Genomic DNA, 9,607 nt, shown 5'->3' on the forward strand with positions numbered 1-9,607 from the left:
TGTACACCTCGGGGGCAGAACTACTGCCGGTGCAGCTGCACCGGGGCCTGAAGCTGTGGGGGGGCCCAGTGAGGTCTCGTCCTGGGCCCCCCACCCTAGGTTGAATACAGAGCAGTGCCGATGGGCTTCTGAGCAGAGCTGTGGGATCAGGTAGGTCCCGCTCGTACTCCCGGCCGCGTCCCTAGTAGCAGGTGGCAGGAGATGAGAAGGGAGAGAGGGGCTGGTAGTGCACAGGTGCAGATGTTTATCTGCATTGACAGACAGGCTTCTCAGCACGGGGGGCGCGGTCAGGTGAGTTCTCGCTCCGTCTCCCGACTGCATCCCTGGTAACAGGCGGCTTGGTACGAGAGACTGGCAGGCAGTGCGCATGTGCAGATCTATACCTGCAGTGACAGGCTGGTCGTCGCTATGGTCTGGATGTTGCTGAAGTTTTAGAAGTTCTGTGTCCAGCCTTCTGCAGCCAAGCCTCTGTCACTGCCTATGGTGGAATGAGCAGAAAGGTCCCGATTCTCTTCCCTGGAGCCTGTGGAAAGGTGAGCCTGCTTTAGCCATGGTAACTTAATGCACCAGCACAGGGAGAGGGTCCATTTTAAGGGCTGGTTTACACCAGCTCAAGTGCGTTCTAGCACAATTCGCCGCTGGAATGCACTGGAGCAAATCCCAGCCAGTTTCCTGCGTTTAGGGGCAGGGCAGTGCGATGTAGTCAATGGCACCACAACCATTCCCCCCCCCCCTTGCAATGTGATCACCTGCACCAGAACACGTGGCACATAAGTGCCTGTGTTCCGGTCCTGTGCAATCTGAAAAAATAGTGCGTGCACTGGACCGGAATGCAGACACTGTTGTGCCACACATTCTGGTGCGGGCGATCGCACTGCAGACGGGAGGCGTGGCTGCTGTGCCATTGACTTCAACACACTGCCATGCCCCTTCTGTGTGGGGGGGTTGGTGGGCCAGATAAATAAATCTTGCACAGGGGCCCTTTGTTCCTAAGGTCCGCCACTGGTACACCTCACAACACCACATTTCTCTTCCTCTCACAAACACCTCATATAACTTCAAACTAAAAGGCTAGAAATACATTAAGAAGCAAAACCCCCAAATCTCTGGCTCAATGAACCCTAAACCTAAACCCAGTTTTCGTCCTACACAGCCTGCACCACAGTATAACTGATAAGTGGCGCGTTAAAAGCGTAGGTATTCCCCCTCAGCCTGTACAACTCTAAGCGCCAACCTAAACATGGCGCCCGCCAGCCTCAGAGCGGATGGCGGATGCTGAGAGAGTGTGAATCGGAAGTGTTTAGTCACAGCATGGAATGAAGATCCGTATGGGCTTCATCTGCAAGTAAACTCTCTGCATCAACTATGGCAGCACTCGTCAGATTAGCAGTAAGTAAGGTTCTGGGATCCCCCCCCGCCGTTGGTGGGTACGAGTGGTACACAGAGTCTGCACAGTGGGGGGAAGGGGCGGGCGCTGTGTGTGTATAATGGGGAGTTTATGATTGCAGAGGACAGGTACAATACATGACACAAGGTGACCATACATGACAGAAGGTGAAATATAGCCATGTTTCTCATTGCACGGCTAACACCTTTTAATGTATGCCTAGTTAGACCACTTATATGTAAATAGTATATACGATATGACAAATGTTCCAGAAATTTAAGGCTCACCTTATATTTATAGATTTCTTTTTCATTCAGCCTGCCGGATCTTCTTTAATGATAAACAGTATGGATGGGCACATCTCCCACTGCGACTATTGTATGCTGACAGCCAGAGTCTGCCATTGTCAGAATACAGGAACAGTGATAGACATTGGTTGGCTGCAGTCACTGTTTAGCCAACAACAAGTAATCAACTTTTGATGAACCGGCAGGGTCACACACTGTAAGAAGTTTGCCTGATTCCTGTGATTTATCCAAAATGCTAATAATGTGTGGCCAGTAGTGATGAGCCTGGGCTTGTTGCTGAACCAGTTTGCCTGGGTTCAGCCAAGCCTGCTCAACCTGTGACACCCACCCAGTCAGTGGTGGCAGTTGCTGCAGGGGCATTCCCCGCCCTTTTGTGAAGTATATCTGTGGGTAGGGGAATGCCCCTGCCACAGCTGATTGGGCCAGGAAGAGGGGGTGGCGGTCATAGTTTTTGAGCAGGGTTGGGTGAACTCAGATGTGTTAGGTTTACATCAATCCCAAGCTCACCACTGATGCTCATTCTAACCAGCCATTTTCCGGGATGAATTGAGTTAAACATTTTGTCAGGTTCTTAAAAGAGAACTCTGGGCTAACACTCAAACTGTGATCCTGGCTAGCTCCTAGACTTGTCAATGCAACCTTGCTCCCCCTCCACTCCAGCGGTCTAAGGTTCTGTGAGTCATGACTTCTAATACAGTATATAGTACACAAAGGGATGTAATATATTACCAGACCTTAGATTTGGTGGCTGCATTTTGCTTTCTTTTCTCAGGTTTTTATTTCTACCTGGTTATCTTGCAAGTAACACACTTTCTGTCCTTGGGTGACAATGCTCATCACAGTACTGTATCTTTGGAGAAGAAGCATTGTTATCTTAAGACAAGTAGCTTGATGAGACTTCAAGACTCGCCCTTTCTCTTCATCTCCATTACATAGAGGGGTGATGCTTTGTTGTTTACAGAATTCAGCCTATAAGGCTCTCGTTCCGTACACAGGAAGTTTTAAGGACAATGCATTTCTGGTGAGATCAAGACCTATTTAAGTCGGGTACATACGGTTCAAATTGTGGCCAGTCCCTGCTGTTGGCACCCTTCTGCCTGGCATCCCTTGATCATAGTTGCATAGTATTTGAGGTTGAATAATGACACCAGTCCATCAAGTTCAACCTATTGCGTGTATATATGTGATTCTGCTTGTGTATGAGTCCCTGTGTCATCTTCTTTTATTTTTTTTTAGGGTACCTGTACCCCTGTATGTTACGGTCTCGGAGGAAATTGTCCAAATACTTTTTGATTGATTCCACACTCTTAGCTGATACCACTGCTTGTGGCAGCGAGTTCCAGACCCTAACCGCTCTAACTGAGAAGAAGCCCTACGCCCCTTGTGCTTAAATCTTTTCTCCACCAATTTTAGGTGGTGGCCTCTAGTCTTTGTTTATGGAATTTACCATAAAAAGTTTGTTGCTGATGTTGCTATCACCATTGAACATCTTGTACATCAAGATCATGTCCCCCCTTAATCTCCTCACTTCCAGCGTGAACATGTTTAAATTTAGTAACCTAAAATTAAAATGTATGACCACGCGACCAGTCACACATTCTAACATAGTCACAATCTTTGATAGAACAGAAGCCCTGTATGTAATAATTTAAAGTGACATTAAACCCTCAGATTTTTTTAACATAAAACAATACTGTAATGTGTGCCTTACTGTAATCCATGGTTGTTTTCCTTCTCTTTGCTGCTCTTCCTTTTAAATCTGTATCTGTTCTCATGCTGGGCAGAACTTCTGTTTTGCAGCAGACTGCCTTGTCTCTGAAATGGATACATGATGTCTGCGTGTAGGTTTGCAACCTGAGCCAGCACTACAGGAAGAGGCACTCAGCTGCAAAGGGAAGTTCTCCCCAAGCATGAGAAGACATGAGGATTTAAAAGGAAGAGCAGCAAAGAGAAGGGAAACTACCATGGATTACAGTAAGGCACACATTACAGTATTGGTTTATGTTAAAAAATCTGAGGGTTTAATGTCACTTTAATACAAGACAGTACTCTGCTCGCTTTGTTTGCAGCAGCCTGGCATTGCAAGCTATTATTCAATCTGTGGTCTACAATGACCCCCAGATCCTTTTCCATTTCTGACTTCCCCAGTGGAGTTCCCATTATTGTGTATTCCTCTTGCCTATTTTTCACCCCAAAGTGCATTACTTTACATTTATCAACATAAAGTCTCATCTGCCAAATAGTTGCCCACCCCCCTATTTTATCCAGGTCCTCCTGTAATGTTATAGTGCAGCGGTGGCGAACCTATGGCAGGCGTGCCAGAGTGGGCACGCGGGGCCCCCTCTGCTGGCACGCGAGCCCAGGTCCGCATTACCATATTTTCAAGTACTGTTTTTGATTTTCTTTTTTATTTTGATGCATGCCTTGCCAGACGATTCTGCTCTTACTAGCAACCTCCGCCAACTGTCGTCTCGCCGTCGTCATGACAGCCAGTGACGCGGCCGATCCCACACCCACAGTGTGTGTGCGGCCTATCCAATAGCTCTATTGTTGCCTGGGGGCGTGGCCGGGTTGTCATTTGACGTGCACGGCTTCCAGCCCCCACAAGCTAGCGTCCCGCCATCGCCATGCCAACCCGTGACGCGGCCAATCCTACAACCTACGGGTGTGGGCGGCCTATCAACGCGGCTCAAATATTGCCTGGTGCGGGGTCGGGGCCGAGTCCTCCTCACTGACATGTGTGGCTTCCCCCACATACTGACAAACGATCAGGGCATGGCTTTGGGCTGGCTTAGCTCCCTGGACAGAGGCAGACCACTCCCCCATCGCTGCCTATTGGTTTTCCACCACGAGCAGCGGTTATACACAGGAGAATGATGTTGCTCTTTTATTTCTCTATTCGGCTGCTATCCCATACATCCATGGTATTGTGCCTACTCTGCAGGTTTTGTAATACACTGTTATTTTCACTCTGCATGACCAAACATCTGACTCTGTGATTACTGTAAAATTTGTACTATGGCGGGAATATGATGTCACTACGACATCAGGGAGTCTAGCAGATGCTAGAGGGGGAGTGGGGGAGCGAATATCACTGAAGTTGGATATCACTGAGAGCCCACCTGAAAGCCCTTATAGACCACCCAAGAGCCACACAGCCCCCCTGAGAGCCCATACATACCACCTGAGAGCCCACAGAGCCCATCCGAAAGCCATTATAGACCACCTGAGAGCCTGTACAGACCACCAGAGACCCAGCAGAGCCCACCTGAGAGCCCGTACAGAACTGCAGAGCCCATCTGAGAGTATGCAGGTCTAATTGCAGGGTTGGCACTTTGAGATACATAAGTTGGTTTAGTGATCCAGTTTGGGCAACCGGGCTCAAAAAGGTTCGCCATCACTGTTATAGTGTCTAAGTCCGTGTCTATTACCCTCCCGATTCTAGTGTCATCAGCAAACACGAAAACATGGCTATTCACGCCCTCCACGGTATCGTTAATAAACAGGTTGAATAATATGGGGCCTAGCACAGAACCCTGGGGCACGCCACTCATGACCCTAGACCAATCTGAAAAGGATCCATTTACTGATACTCCCTGGACGCGGTCCTGTAGCCAATTCTCTATCCATGTACACACCATTTCATCTATTATTATTATACAGGATTCATATAGCGCTAACAGTTTGCGCAGCGCTTTACAATATAAGGAAGACATTACAGTTACAATACAATACAAGATGGTAAGGAGGGCCCTGCCCCTGAGGGCTTACAATCTGAAAGAGGAGGGGGAAATGATACATAAGGAGGGAGCTGTGGGGATGAATTATTTGAGAATGTGAAGGTTCAGTGGTTAGGTCGAGGTGGGATAGGCTTCCCTGAAGAGATGAGTCTTTAGGGAACGCCTAAAGGCAGTCAAGGTGGGAGATAGACTGACAGGTTGGGGTAAAGAGTTCCAGAGGATGGGAGAGACTCTAGAGAAGTCCTGGAGGTGAGTATGATAGGAATGGACAAGGGAGCTAGAAAGCAGGAGGTCAATGGATGAGCGGAAGTCATCTAGAAAGCGAGATACTGGTCCGAGTGGCCGGTATATAATAGCAATCCTCAAAGAAATTGGAGAGAAGAGGCGAATACAGTGGGTTTCAAAAGAGGAGAGGGAGAGAGAGGCACTAAGCGGTTATGTGGTACTGTGTCAAACTGTCAGGGTTGTACGGCTGGGCCGTGAGTGGAACCCCTTTGCAGGGATAAAGAGTCCAAAAACGAGGTACAGAGGGAAAATCCAAAAGTGTAGTCAGGTCCAAGTCCTGGTCGAGGCAGGCAGCGAGGTTCAGAAGCGAGGATGCAAGCCGAAGTGTCGATAACGGGGGTTCAGGAAGCAACAGGTTTACACACAGGGAGCTGGCGATCACACTATAGAGGTAGAATAACTCAGCAATCAGCCAAGGCTCTGTCTGGTTTAAATACACAGGGAACCCAAGGACCACACCCTGGTTGCCGAGACGACCAGGAAGCTTCCCTAACCAGGAGCCAATAGCATTGCTGACTGGGCGGATGGTGTGTGCTGGGGACCTCCCCCAACCTGGTTGGCACCTGAAAGCACTAAGTGGCGCAGATGCGCTACGCTCTCGCCCCCGTGCGCGCAGCCTGTGTACTACGCACGCATTTCGTGCATGCGCGCCAGCGGCCCCGGCGCCAGGAATCCTGCCAGAGGAGGGGAACCCAGTGCCCTGCGCCACCGCTGGCAAGCCTGTTAACGTGTGTGGAAATTTAAAAAAAAAAAACTACTTGTTTTGGAAATGGTCATGGAAATCTACTTGTCCTGATATAAATAACCAAAACCGTATTTAGCAATGCCAAGAAGAGCTTCTCATTGGTCAGTGCTGTCAGGTGACTGCGCTGACCAACAAGTGCTTGAATTTTGCGAGCGACATTCAGAATACATGGCACAGGTAGATAGCACACCCATACTGGTGGATGGGAAGGACCGTTCTCTGAAAGGTAAGTATAGCGGGAGGGGGCCAGATTTGTGCAGGTAATTCCATTTTCCCAAATTACTTGTGAAAGTGAATTTACCCCTTGGGGCGGGTGCAGACTTGGGCGACCGTGTGCCCCACGCAGCCCCATTGATTTCAATGCGGCTACATCCGCGTGGTAATCGCTGAAAAAAGGTACATGTACCTTTTTTAGTGACACGCACCGTGTCGTGTTTTCAACCGCTATTATGTACGATTGCATGGGCGTTATTGCGGCGGCAAACTGCGCAATCTGCCTGGGGTGCCATTAGACAATAATGGCACTGCCAGTGCGGTCGGCGCTGGTGTGCGCTTCTGTGACCGCCCAGCCATCCACGCGGTTTTGTGCACGATCGTCCACTTCGCGCGCACACACACAACACCCCATGCATGCGTTCGCATGCAGATGATAGGGTTGGTTTTAATTTTAGATTTTTTTTGCTTTGTAATATTTTTTACATTTTTATGTATTTCCATTTTTAAATATAATATATTTTATTTTTTACTTTTTTTCTTTCACTTGACTTTATTGCTATCATACAAGGGGTAACAAGCCCCTTGTGTGATAGCATTTGGAGGTGACAGGTTCTCTTTATTGACCCTAGCACAGTTCTGTGCTGGTTCTCCTGTGACAGGAAGGCTGCATTCCCCTGTCGCTATTCACACTGAGCCGATTAGAGAAGCGTTCTCTGCTCCATGCTCTCTAACCTAATTTGCCGTAGGCACGGATCCCCCAAAAGAGGGGAAGACCACAGCAAAAAAAGCACGGAGAGAGAGGCAGCCGAGAAAGGTACACGGCCGGCCACCGGAGAGAGAGAAAGGGGAGGGGGGGAGCGAGGGAGGGGAGTGAGAGTGAGTTACAAGTGGTTTTGGACGGCTGTACAGCCGTTCAAAATCACTTGTACGAAACGGCTCCCACAATACATTTAGCTGTGCTGCTTGCCCGCAGCCGGGCTAAATGTAGAAAAAAAACTACTCGCCCGGCGCCCGAAACTGCCTGTCCTGGGAGTCGGGCGATAGGAATTCCACACCCCTGCTGGTAAGGAGCAGCACCCATGGTTCCCTGACACAAACGCTTTAGAAAAATCCAGATATACCACATCCACCAGCCTCCCTCCATCCAAAACTCTTACTTACCATCCCTTCGTAGCATGTTAGTAGGTTTGTCTGGAACGGTCCTTCCTAAATCCATGCTGATTATCATTTATTATACCATTTTCCTCATCAGATCAAAGGAGCCTGTTGGACCATTCTCGGGCGAACAGAGCTAGTGGCCAATAAGCTGCTAGTTCCTTTTAGGTATTTTGACAGCGGGTATCCCCTGCAAAGATCAGGGGGTTCATCCACCAACACTCGTAAGCACTGATGGAGGGAATCTGTTCAATTTTTTTCATTCAGCCCGTGATTGAAGGAAAAAAAAATAGAACAGTGTATACCAAGCTTTACTGTACTTGCATAGTACAGGCCATAAAAAACAAAACTAGTGCAGGCACCGCATCTAAGGACTTGCAATCTGCAATATAATATAATTTTGGTCTTGGGTTTAGATATATTCCTCAATAACCACAAAGGATATAAATCTACTTTACATGCACCAAATGCCCCTGTAAGTCCAGATATATCTGTACATAGGCTGCGCAGACAACAGAGCTGTAAGAGGGCTATTAATAGCTGTGAGAGAAATACACAAAGAACGCACAGCTTTAATTTAGAACGTACATACAGATTTAATTTAGAACACAGTATATAGACAGTATTTGCTTATCCCAGAGTCCTCCGCTCTAGCAATTGAATGTCCCTCAGCATCCTCACATCCTATACACTGCATAGAATGTGTTGACTCACAGGACCTTAGACCACTGAAGCGGAATGGGAGACAGGCTGAAGGGACCGGTTTAAGAGCAAGCCAAGATTGTAGTTCAGGTGAGTATAACTTTGTTTTTTTTTAGCTACCTAGACAAAACAAGCACTTATCCCTTGCAGTGCTGGGGTAGCCCCACTGCAAGGTTTAAAATTTGATTTGCCAGGAGTTATGCTTTTAAAGCTGAACACCAGGTATAAATATATCTATGAATACTTAATTTGTCCAGCTTGGCCCAATGTAAGTATTCATATTTTATACCTGGTTGGCCAACAGAGATCCTGTGAAGCAATGTAGTAGCCGAAGTGTGTCGTTACTGCCCCTGGTCCAATTAGAGAACGCTTTGTATTCTTTAAAAAGAGGAGCTGAAAGATTACAGCCAGCACTGGCAAGGAGTACTCGTATCGAACAAATAAACTAAAAATAATGTTGATTTGAATATGGTTTCAGACCTGTTCTGGTTATTGAGCGGGGTGCTGTATTGTTTTATTTGTTCGATATCAGTATTAGATCCTGAGTTATTATTATTACATAGTATTTATATAGTGCCAACAGTTTGCACAGCGCTTTACAATATAAGGAAGACATTGCAATCACAATACGATTCAAGACAAGATGGTGAGGAGGGCCCTGCCCCTGGGGGCTTACAACCAAAAAAAGGAGGGGTAAGTGATGCATGAGGAGGTTCTCCTTTCCCTTAGTTAACATGAAGAGGTAAACTTTGAGTAGACAGAGTATACCTATCTTTATAGATAGTACTGAATGATTCTTCATCTTTAAGGGAGATTTCCACACTTTTAAAACATACGTAAACCCCATCCCTAAAATCTCCTATAAGCTTTAGCGTGTTAAGGGAATTCCAAAAATTGCGTTCAATCATTTTAAATGTTTATCTTTCAATAAAATACCTTTTCATCTTGCCATGGGGGTTCTTGTTGAGGCACTTCCTGTTATAGGGAGACCATGTGTGTTTCATTCTCTGCTACAAATGTGTTAATGGAGGGTTTAGCCATCACTTCCTGTTGTGAGGGGTCTTCTCAC

At 47.3% G+C, this 9,607-nt stretch overlaps 1 long non-coding RNA gene across 1 annotated transcript in view; it reads left to right on the top strand.

Moving 5' to 3' along the window:
• Positions 1-1,274: 1,274 nt before the first annotated feature.
• The window catches only part of LOC108802143, a 79,533-nt gene continuing 71,200 nt past the window's right edge, over positions 1,275-9,607 (top strand). The window contains exon 1 of the long non-coding RNA XR_001942203.1: positions 1,275-1,389. This is a non-coding gene — a long non-coding RNA (uncharacterized LOC108802143). The remainder of the gene's footprint in view (positions 1,390-9,607) is intronic.

Source organism: Nanorana parkeri, unplaced genomic scaffold, assembly GCF_000935625.1.
Source record: "Nanorana parkeri isolate BGI_ZX_2015 unplaced genomic scaffold, ASM93562v1 scaffold2679, whole genome shotgun sequence".
NCBI classification, from domain to species: domain Eukaryota; kingdom Metazoa; phylum Chordata; class Amphibia; order Anura; family Dicroglossidae; genus Nanorana; species Nanorana parkeri.